Source organism: Haplochromis burtoni, unplaced genomic scaffold (genome assembly GCF_018398535.1).
Source record: "Haplochromis burtoni strain Fernald_Lab_line unplaced genomic scaffold, NCSU_Asbu1 Contig_50, whole genome shotgun sequence".
Taxonomy (NCBI): domain Eukaryota; kingdom Metazoa; phylum Chordata; class Actinopteri; order Cichliformes; family Cichlidae; genus Haplochromis; species Haplochromis burtoni.
Window position 1 is genome coordinate 741,586 of NW_024582411.1, and position 11,477 is coordinate 753,062.

The window sequence follows — 11,477 nt, forward strand, 5'->3', positions numbered from 1 at the left end:
TTGATATTAATGAGTTTTTTGGGTTCATTGAGAACATGGTTGTTGTTCAATAATAAAATTATTCCTCAAAAATACAACTTGCCTAATAATTCTGCACTCTCCCTGTATATGCAAATGTGCAATGACTAAGAAAAAGATGATCTTGAAGTTGTCTTGCTCAAACTCCTCTCCAGCAGACTGGTCAACCAACGTTTGGGCACACAGAATAACAACCTTCAAAACACAATGCCGCTCAGTGATTCTGTCTCCCAGGAAGAGTTCAAAGCTCTGATAAAAAAAAATTAGTGTAACTGTAGAGTTCAAATGCAACCCCTAAACCAGATCATTTATAAATTATTAATACGTTGTTTATTTTGGTGTGTTAATTTTTACCCCATGTATGCAGTTATCATAGCTGATTTTAAGATTTTAAGTATACATAACAAAACTTAAAGATAAAGGCAATAATACATTCTAGCCTTCTGAAAACTGAGAATTTGGCCCAAAATCATCCTTTACATCATAAAATTCATAAACATAATACTGAAAACAAGGACCCAAGTAGTTCTAAATGTTGAAGTTTAACTCATTCACTGCCATTGACGTCTATAGCCGTCAATTGCAGTGAATGAGTCAATGGGTTTAACTCATTCACTGCCAATGGCTGGCAGTGAATGAGTTAATAAAAGACCTCTGCACATCACCACTCAAAACAATTCCCATTATTCCAATATTGGTCCAATAAAATGCTGTGAAAGTATTACACAATCCTGCTGTTAGTAAAACAGTGTAAAGACAGTGTTTTATAGATTTCATCACAAAAGGATATTTTGAGCCTCAGAGTCAGGTTTTGTTTACCAGCATCACACAGTGGACACATAATCACATGCTACTAATGGACCCCTGCTCCTTTTGTAACTCTTCCCCTTGCTGTTATCCAGCCAGTTTGGTGAACATATGAATTCAATGAGTGCGTTGGCACTTTCTTCTGAGAGGAGCAGCGAGACAAGTGGAAAGTTACTCAGAAGTAAACAAGACTTGAGGCCAGTGTTATTATCTGTTTAAACAGCTCTATCCTCAGTAAGTGTGTATAAGAACACAACCAGTGTTTCACAGAAGAGCAGGAAGGAATCGGTCAACCTCTGGTTTGCTCAAGTGTTCTTTGAGAGGCTCCGAGAGTTTGGATGAAACTGACCTTCGCCTTCTGTGTTCTCCTAGTCTGTCCAGTCATTGGCAGCAATGATAAAAGAACACATAAACACTTCCCCCGCTGTAAATACAGAAGCGAAACTGGGTGTAGGGTGAGCTGAAAGCAATTATTTATTTTGTGAAAATTAAATGGAAACAAAATTCTAAATACGCTGGATATGTTATTTACACAACTGCAGTTGCACATCACTGTTAAGGGATCTAATGAGCTTCCTGTAGTGCAGCAAGTATGAGAAAAACTTCCACCGCCAGATGATTTTAAGTCACAAAATTGTAATTGCAACATATTAGGAGCAGTGCACGCTTAAATATCACTACCTTAAGCTGAATATGTGATCTTAGGGTTACTTTCAGTTCAATATTATTTTATTTTATGCAACTCCACTGCTGCCCAGCTATGTGAAGGAACGTACAGGTGGTGATAAATCTCCACTCTAGCACCTCTTGCATTTGTCAGGCTCTTTTTACGAGTGGAAGACAAAAGGACTTTGATGAGCTAGAGTAGCTCTTACTCCACCGGAAAAGGAAAAGTATCCCCACAATCATTTGACCTTTTACGATTTAGAGGAAAACGAATCTCCTACCTCTAACTAACCTCAGCCTAGTGCAGAGGCCATACTTAAAGGGCGCTCAGTAAAGTACACAATGCAGATGTAATGGATCCATCACACTTGACAGCAGGACTCCAAGCAGATTAAATAACAGATGTGCTGTGCATTGCATTAATATACATTCTTGGTGTTGGCACATGGATACCCTTGTTCTTTATGTACTTGATAAAATCAGATCAAGTTTCCACTCCAGATATGGCACATTGAGAACAAACTGCTCAGACCTCCACCGCACAAGTTAATAGCAACATACAGAGACACTATTTACACACATACAGTATTTGATTTGGCAGTTATTTATTTATTTTTAAGGATTTGTGTCTTATCCTGGCCTCAAACCCTGGATCTTTTGTTTAATCAGGCTAATGTGCAAAACACTACACTATCCTTTGTTTTCTATGCTATATACAGCACGAGTTTTACCTCTAACTAGGCCTAACACTACGAGAGTCAGTCACTTATGATGCATGTAAATCCTCCAGTGCTGCAACATTGTAAATAACTCTAATGCCAGTCCTGCTTCATTAATAGTGGTTTGGACAGAGCGGAATCAACAGAATCTCAGAGAAAGCCCTGAGGCCACGTTTCCCATGTAACTGATGTCAGCAGGCAGTTTGCGCTAATGTTGGCAGTGTCTATTCATGCCAAGACAAATGTCAGCTGAGGCCTCACTGTCCAGGTCCCAGCTTGTGGTAGTGAGTTTATTATATTAGACTCTGAAAATCCCTTCTAAGCTGCCTCGTGCCCAGTGGAACTGTATGGGGCTCTGGGAAAGGTTGGGTTCCCAGACAGAAAAGGCCGTGTTGCTCATTGGTGGCCTTTTCCATGATTGTAGGGCGCTGCCAAGAAATTATTATTTTTTGTTGGTAGTGTATTTAAGAGTTATCTCATTTTGTTATAGACTGTAAAATTCTCCTGTTCTTGTTTGGGAGTCACCGGGAAATGTTTTTGGTATGTTTTCTATTTTTAGCTTATACTTTAGTATTACACATTAGCTTCAGACAGCTTGATTAATGTATGTTGGATTTGCTTTGCTTTGTGTAATTATGCACGATTTTGTTTGAACAGTTTTCACTCTATAGGAATGTTTTCTCTAGTTGTATCTGGACTTTACTTAACATGCACGTGAGTCCTCCATTATGTTATCATGGTATAAAACACAAACCAGAAATGTTTTTTTTTTTCCGTTCTGTATTTTATGGTCACAAATTATTATAGTAGGTTCATTGCTCTGTTTGCAAGTGAACTACGTATGGGTGTTGAGACAACCATACGTAGGGAGATAGTGGGGTTTTGGGAATGAACTTACTAAAAAATTCCAAAGCCAGGAGTTGTAATTTGGGACTGTTGGTCAAAGTGGAACAGTACTGTTTGGAGTGAGTGAAAAGCATTAAAAGGAGAAAAATCTGTTGATGAAAATGCAACACAATCCTGACAATGCACATCAGCTTCATTGATTTGATAAGCGTGAGCTGAGGTGCTTTGCTGGAACTCATGACTTGCATCTTTGGGGAGGTTTATGCTGCATATTTTGTTTCTCAACACACAAAATTCACCTAAGTCTATGTCTATGTGAATTAATTATAACTAACAAACAAACAAAAACATTAAGCTGAATGCATAACAACCACTGGTTCTATTTCTTATATGGAAAATATTTCAGGGTTGAGGTTATGATGATTCCTCTATGTGCAGTTTTTGCTTTCTAGATTCAGTGAGTCATGTAGGAAAAGTAGTTCTCCTGATTCTGGGGGTAGACGAGAACTTTAGGGCAGTGATGGTGTAAATTAAAAAGTACAAACACACGAAAAACAATAATTAAAAAAATTGAAAAAGTTGGCGGGCTGAGAAATCTGAAATAATTAATCCCCAGCTGCAGAGTATGTTTGGACACCGCTGCCCAGAAGAAAGTGGGTATGTCCTTAAAGATGATGACCAGAAGCCTCACGAGACTGTAGTCACAGTGATAAGAGTTTATAAACAATGTGGAAATATAGGCCATGCTTGCTGTTCTTCATCTAATTTTCAAACACTGTCAGATACATTTCTTTCTGTTTTTAGTATGGCTGTTATTGTCCCATAATTTATCCGCTCCTGTTCTTTGAGCCTCTCCTCTTTAAGTTACATGTTTTCAAGCTTCTATAAGCCATCTCCTCATTTTTGTTCTACCACCATCAATGCCCCGACTCTGGAGGAAGTCCAGTCTCTGCCTCTTGCAATTCACTACTATAATTTACTGGACAACATAGAATGTTTTGTAATTTTCCCTCTGTACTTTGAATCACTTGAATTAAAGACTTTCAGCTTTAATTCAAATGATGTTATAAAAATTCTGCATGAACTGTTTAGAAATTACAGACATTTTTACACACAGTCTCCTATTTTCAGAGGCACAGCCCTGTACACTTCCCAGTTCATCCTGCTGCTTCCATAAAGACTAGTTATGATGTTCCACGGCCAACCAAACATGCGCATGTTTGACATGAGGCATACTTCAGATCATGAGCTCGTTCTGTACTTCTCCATACTTTCCTCCTCCCATCATTTTGGTACAAGTTAATATTGGTTCCATCTGTCCAAAGAACCGTGCAGGCTCTTAGATGTTTTCTGGCAAAGTCTAATTTGGCCTTGTTTTCGAGTGTTTTGCACCTTCATGTAAACCCTCTGTATTTACAGTAATGAAAGCTTCCTGTCATGGTAGACTTTGTTATGCCGACCTCCTTGTGATTGTTTAAACGTTGTGAAATTGCTTTTCTTAACCATGCAGTATTACTTATGGCGTTGTATAAGTAATACTGAATTGAATTGAAACAAATACTTTTATCTAGGATGTCACTCTAGGATGCTGCTTCCTGCTGGAGCATACTGGTCACCATATTTTGTTCCGAATTCCAAAGGATTTCTCCAGATTTCAATTATTGTCCAAAATGGCCTTGGACAAATATAAAGGTAGAAAAGAGTCATGTCATCTGGGAGCTCAAAAAGTTTTCTTTTTCAACTTGTTTAACTTTTTCAACTTCTCAAATCCTCTTAGGTAACCATTACGCTGGATGTTAGTTTGAAAAAGGAAACAAACCTTTTGGGTACTTCTAATTTATAGCACACCTCTGTTTCTGAGTAACATGTGTGCTTAATTTTCTGCACACTTTTACTAACTAGTCTGTCTGCAAACAGGTTTTTAGCTTTGTCTTGTTATTATATCAACCCTTGGCACTAAATGTACCAGAGATAAATAGTTAAAACTGTGGAAAACTAATAAAAAACACCCCCAAAACAAGCATTTTAGCCACACACATGCTAATTTGAGACACAGATGACAAACACGTTTTTCTGCTTACGTTGTCCCACTTTGTCTGTGTTATTCAGTGTTTCTCATCGTCTTCGTGCATTTTCCTTTCCATTGCCGCACAGCTGTACTTAATTCCAGGAAAACGCGCATAGCTTTTATTTACAGCTAGCAACTCTTGTGCAGTTGTAGATGTGTTGTATCGCAGTCCAACCCCCACCCACCCTTTCTCCTAAGTGTATTATGTAAAGTAGACAATAAAAACGGTTTCATAACAGGTTGCTTTTTTGCCTCCTCAGTGCTTAATTATGAATTTCTGCTTAAAATACTATAATAATTTTACGCTGTATACTTTTAGATGACTTAATTTGAATAGTAAAAGACTACCAATGCTGCTTCTGTTTTATTTTGAAGTCCCTTTTGTAGCACGGGCGCTACTGCCTTTTCAAAAAAATATAAAACAAATTGTTCCGAAAGTCAGTCGAAACACTGGCCTGAATTCAAAACAAAATGAAAACGCAATAATAATATACGCCCAATCTAAGCAGAGCGGTCATTAAACAAATATGATTTCACCGCGCGACAATAAAATGTGTTCGAACAGAAGACACGGATGATGACTCTTCTGACAGCTTAAGCTGTTGGATGGTCCCCAGCTTGAGAGCCACATGGAAACATACATCTTACAAAACACTTGGTTTTGTGGAAATTCCACACAAGACAAAATGTCCTTTTCTTCCTTATGTGGTACATTATGTACCAAAAAGTGCACTTTCCCCATTTGTAATGTTAATATTTACCAGGTGACTGAATCTTAAAATATTAACACTTTCACAAAAGTAGTGCAAACAGATAAATCTTGAGTTGACCTCATTTTGTATTATTTATATCGCTAGAAAACCTGCTGTCTTTTAAAAGGTCAGAGACGTGGTTCCAGGTTTGAGCCAGATGTTGCTCTGAGTTCAGAAAAAGTGCTAGAGAAGACTGAGACGAAGTGAGCTGCAGTTTATAAAGTCTTGCTTTTCTGCTATTTTCCTTGTTATGTGTCCAAAAATCATTGGTAAATCTCAGGCTGGCTTCAAACTGAAAGGAGGCAGATCGTGGAATCAAGTTTTACACTGTGCATATTTGTTTAGGGAAAGAGGTATCAGAGGTGAACTAGATTTAAAGGTTATTGCAGGATATTTGCTACAGGAAGGCAAAGAAACTTTCACAGAAACTTTAATCATTTGCCTTAATTTATTACTACCCAACATTTTAACTGTATAAACGAACGCATTTCTGAAGATCTGTCTTTTAGTACTTATTGTAATGTCTTTCAGAATGTGCATTAGCTCCAGCAAATCAGTGTATCATGTAAATTTATGTCTTGGATTAAGAAGGCTTCCAATCTGGTCACTGGCAGTGGTGTCTTGAAAGTCAGTTATGACAGAGAGAGGATTAAAGTCATCAGGCATACAGATGGAGAACAGACATCATGCAGGCAAACAAGCCGTGAAGTTGCTGGATCCTGTATGTGAATTGCATCATATAAAGCATCATAAAGTCTAGACGCATAAATAACACATGAATGACTCACTAATAGATCCTAACAGGGTAATTCCATCTCAAATCAACCAATTTTCAGAACACTTCCTGCTCAGCTATCTCCAATTTTGTTACAATGTTTATAGCACAGTGTTTGAACATATATAATACGTGCTGTGAAATTTTAGCTTCATATATCAACTACTTTTCAAGATATATTTTTTTGAAAAACTGTCACTTTTTGCAGCAATGTTTGAACATTAATATATCACAGGATATTAGGATAAAAGCCTGAAATCTTCACCAGTTGTTCTTACCATCAAAATTAATCAGGATCTGTAGTTTGGGACAGAAGCATCAAAAATTGCCGGACTATTGGATTGTTAAGAAATGAAGATGAATAAAAGTCCAGCACTTCAGCACCAGTGTTGGTCAAGTTACTTGAAAAAAGTAATCAGTAACTAATTACTGATTACTTCCCCCAAAAAGTAATCCCGTTACTTTACTGATTACTTATTTTCAAAAGTAATTAATTACTTAGCTACTTAGTTACTTTTTAAAAACACGATTTACAACCTGAAGAGGTGATAAAGCGATATATCTTTCAGCCCAATTCTACTTTTTCTACATAATCCATCATACAAAATGTAATCAAATGGAAAAGTCTCTTTTTTTAACTTGTTTGATCAGTTTTAATCTTTTAACTTTATGCATCAAGCAAAAATTTAATTATATGCAACATTCTCTGAGTTAAATAAATGAGTTTAACATTTAAACCTATTTTCTGCACATTCCAGCACATAAAATAAAATATTTTTTTTGTTTACACTCACTCTTTCAAATAGATGCAAGTAAAACACAGCAGAACATAAATAAAGTCAAAGACTAGCGGTCCTGTTGCTCTATTTTCACCTGTAAAGCAGGACTGCGGTAGGCGGAGGTTTACCCTGGTGTAGGTGTGCAGCGGTCAGTGGAAGGATACGGCAGTGTCTCTGCGAGTTTCCCATTACGTCGTTGCGCTCTCGGTGCTTGCTTGGAAGTTTAGGGGTTTTTTTCGCTGTAAAAAGAAGTTTTCTTCCCACGCACGATGGACGCTAATGTTTGTGTCACTTTTTATGGAATCAAACTCAAAGTAAGGTCAGTACTTCCACGCTGCACGCTCATACTCTCTCTGCACTCGATATATGATCCATTGTTGATCTGCACACAGCTGTTGTCACTAACGGCGCACTCGCTTACGTCACTGTCGTGAGACATTCTCGCAAAAAATCACGGTTTTAGTAACGCAGTAACGCAACGTTCCTACGGGAAAGTAACGGTAATCTAATTACCGTTTTTGCAATAGTAATCCCTTACTTTACTCGTTACTCGAAAAAAGTAATCAGATTAACGCGTTACTGCCCATCTCTGTTCAGCACACAGTAATAAAAACAAACAAACATTAAATTGCAAAAGCCAGTTAGGTCTGATTTATCTGAGACACAATGACCCAGTAGTAAGTCTCACACACACACACACACACACACACACACACACACACACACACACACGCTTTGCAATTGTTTTATTAATTCTTTGCACATGTTGCACTTGCTTCTTTGCACTTGAAAAACCCAGCCTGCGAGGGGTTACTAATTGCATCACAAATGCGCAAGTCTGTTGCACAACTTTAGTGCTCTCCCACTGTCTCTCTATCTCTCTCTCGCTGTAGTGCTCTGGTATGAAGACAAGAAAACCAAAACATGGCTGTGCTTTCTTCCTGAGAACACAGCTGTTCTTGAGTCGGTACATAACCATAAAATTTTTAATTCTCGATGTCTCACATCTGACTTTCAAGACGTCACCTGTCAATTACCAGATTCTTAAACCAAGATATAAGTACATGTACATGATACACTGATTACTGGAAACTAATGCACACCATGGAAGACATTACTCAACAAAGAACACGTGGACGATCAGACCTGTGCTTCTGTGTCCTTCTTCACAGTGGAAAAACCCAAATTATGAGCCTATGTGGCAGTTTTGGTTCTTACTGTGTAAGCAGGGGATTTCAAGGATTGCCTGCATCACAGTGGCCAACAGCCAGTCGTGTTGCTTCTCACTCAACTTTCAACTTTTCATTTTTTTTACTCAATCGCAAGTCTTTCTCTTTGTATTTTTGTGTGTACTATGTGGATTGCCCTAATTTGGATGTGCATTTTATTCAAGTGGCCAAACTTCAGCATTGTGGAGCTCTTGGGAGGTACACAGAGGAGAAACCAAACACATGTCTCTGCCTTGTCCTAGCAAACACAGCTGTTACTGCGTCCCCACGTCACCCCTCGCCGTCTGAACTCGTTTGCCCAGAATTCCCCTGGCCAAACAAACCAAGCAGGTCAACACATAAGTAGCAGCCAGTTTATACTGAAAATGTGCTAAACAAGCATTCATTCAGGGCTCAAAGGCAACACAAGTAAGTGCTGCCTTCTGCAAGTACTGTGCCTCATAAGTTTTAACAGGAATATCAGTGTAATATGTTGTAATTAACTGGGTATAAACACAACAGAGTTCACCTTTTGTTTCTGCAGTTTGCCGTGTATTCATGATAGAATTAATAATTCCCTGTAAGGGTTTACACATGGCTATTTATGAGTTCTGTAGTTGTTGTTCTACATTTTAGGTATGTAGTATGTTCACATTTTATTTAGGTAAGGTTAGGTCATTAGACAGACTGGGTATGTTTATAGCACCTATTTCAAAGCAAGTATTTTACAATCGGTATAAAAGAGTGTTTTACACGCACTGTTTCACATGAGAAAACTAGATAAAAGTGCTATAACAATCTTGTAAGTGGGAAAGGTCAATGTTATTGGTTTGTCTTTTTGTGCATTGGCCTCTGATGATCTATATTGTCTAATAAACAGCAGACACACTGAGTTTTTGTATAACGCCTTTGTGTAGATGAATGATTTTCTCAGTTGCTCAGGACTATGAGACTTCCATCTGTGTGGCTGTTTTCAAGTTTTTAGCCTGGAGGGGAAATCTAGAAGACTGTGGATCTGGGCCTTTGCTGTGAGTGGTTATTTAAAGTGACCTTTTCTCGGGTTATCAAAACTACATAAATCATCAATCTTTCAGAGAAAGCATGCCGTGGCCTGTGTTCCATAACTTCTACAGAACAAACACGTTTTTTGGGCAACCTTTAAATCCATTGTACTGTGGTGTCAGCAGTCATGTTTCCTTCCTTTCTATTATTGTGAATTTTGGACCAGTAAGCCTTCTTCGTCATTTTTATGAACCTTGTGAAAATTATACATTCAACACAGAGCCGTGACTCAAAATGATATCGATAAGGTGGATTTGAGGACATTTTTCTTTTCCAAAATACACTAAGCACAGACCTTGTGCAGCATTAGGAAGAATCCATTCTATTTATAGTTGTACTTAAACAACTGATCAAAGACTGGCACACTATTAAACTCTGGATTTATGGTGACACTGCAATTTTTGTCTGTCTCCGTTAGTTAAATAATCTAAAGTTTACTGGGCAGTAGAGTACAGTTATATAACTTTGTAAGAGTATTAAAAACAGACCAGATCCTTTTTTTCTTCTTCCTTGGTTATCTATACAAGCCTGAAAACAATAAGTGCTACATTCCAGGGATGGATGAACCTTTGTTTTGTTTGGATTTCATTTCAAGAAAGAAGGGTTAAAAAACAAAACAAATGAAAAAAAAATACAACATTTTCCCTTCAAGAAGGACGCAGCAGGAATCACTTTTACTTCAAAGCAAGAGTGTTTTGTTTTTTTTGTTTGGTTGTTGTTGTTTTTTTTAACAACAGAATAATTTAAGTGAACATTCAGTTCTACCTGTTCCTTCAGGATCCCTGATTGAAATTAAAGCAAGAGCAGCTGTCTGTAGAGCTATATTTAGGTTGAACAGCTTCAAACACATAATACAAAGAAGTCTGCTGTCTGTTCATCCTACCTGAGGGGGGCAGAAAAAACATGTGGGCGGTGGACCCACTGGTCTGGATAGAAAGACACATGCAGCTTTGCCTTAATGGGAAACAGACGTGTTTATTTTTGGATGTATACGTAGAAATTCTCCCACCTGTGATGCAAAAGCAATACTATTGGTAGCAAAAAGGACTATCTGTTATCCATGATGGTAGTATATAATAATGGCAAATGACTAGAAATAGTGGCAAAGGCACACTTCAGTACAAGACAGAAATAGAAATGTAAGGCAACGATAGTGTAGGTTTTATTTAAGTTAAGGTGATTTTTTTTTAGTTGTTTGAAGTTAGTAAGATGGAGAGTATGGGAGCTAAATGGAAAATCACACAAGCGATCTTCAGGGTATAAGCGGCAGCAGGTCTGAAACTCACTGGTCAACAGATCAAACCAACAGTCACCTTAGTGTAATGGACGTACTTTACAGTGTTTGGGAGAAAATCCCAACAATTAAATTATCCTCTATGAGCAAGCACTTTACTACGATGGGAAGGAAAAACTTCCTTTTAACAGAAGGAAACACTCCAGTAGGACCTGGATCAGGGCAAGGCAACCATCTGCCATGACCAGCTGAGGGGTGTGGGGAAAAGAGAAAAGAAGAAAGACACAAGGAAAGAAAGAGCACAGACAGTCAACATTCTGCAGAGCTATGTAAACATTTAGGGAGTGAAAGGAGGTGAGTGGAGGAGAAGTGCGCAGTGCATCACAGTATATTACATGAAATCTTGCAGCACTTAGAGACTAGTGCAGCAATATTAAGGGTTTGTTCAGGGTCAACTGATCTAGTCTTAACTATAAGCTTTATCAAAAAAGTGTTGCTACCTGCAATTGATAAGTATGTACTTAGTGTTTTAGGTAATACAGC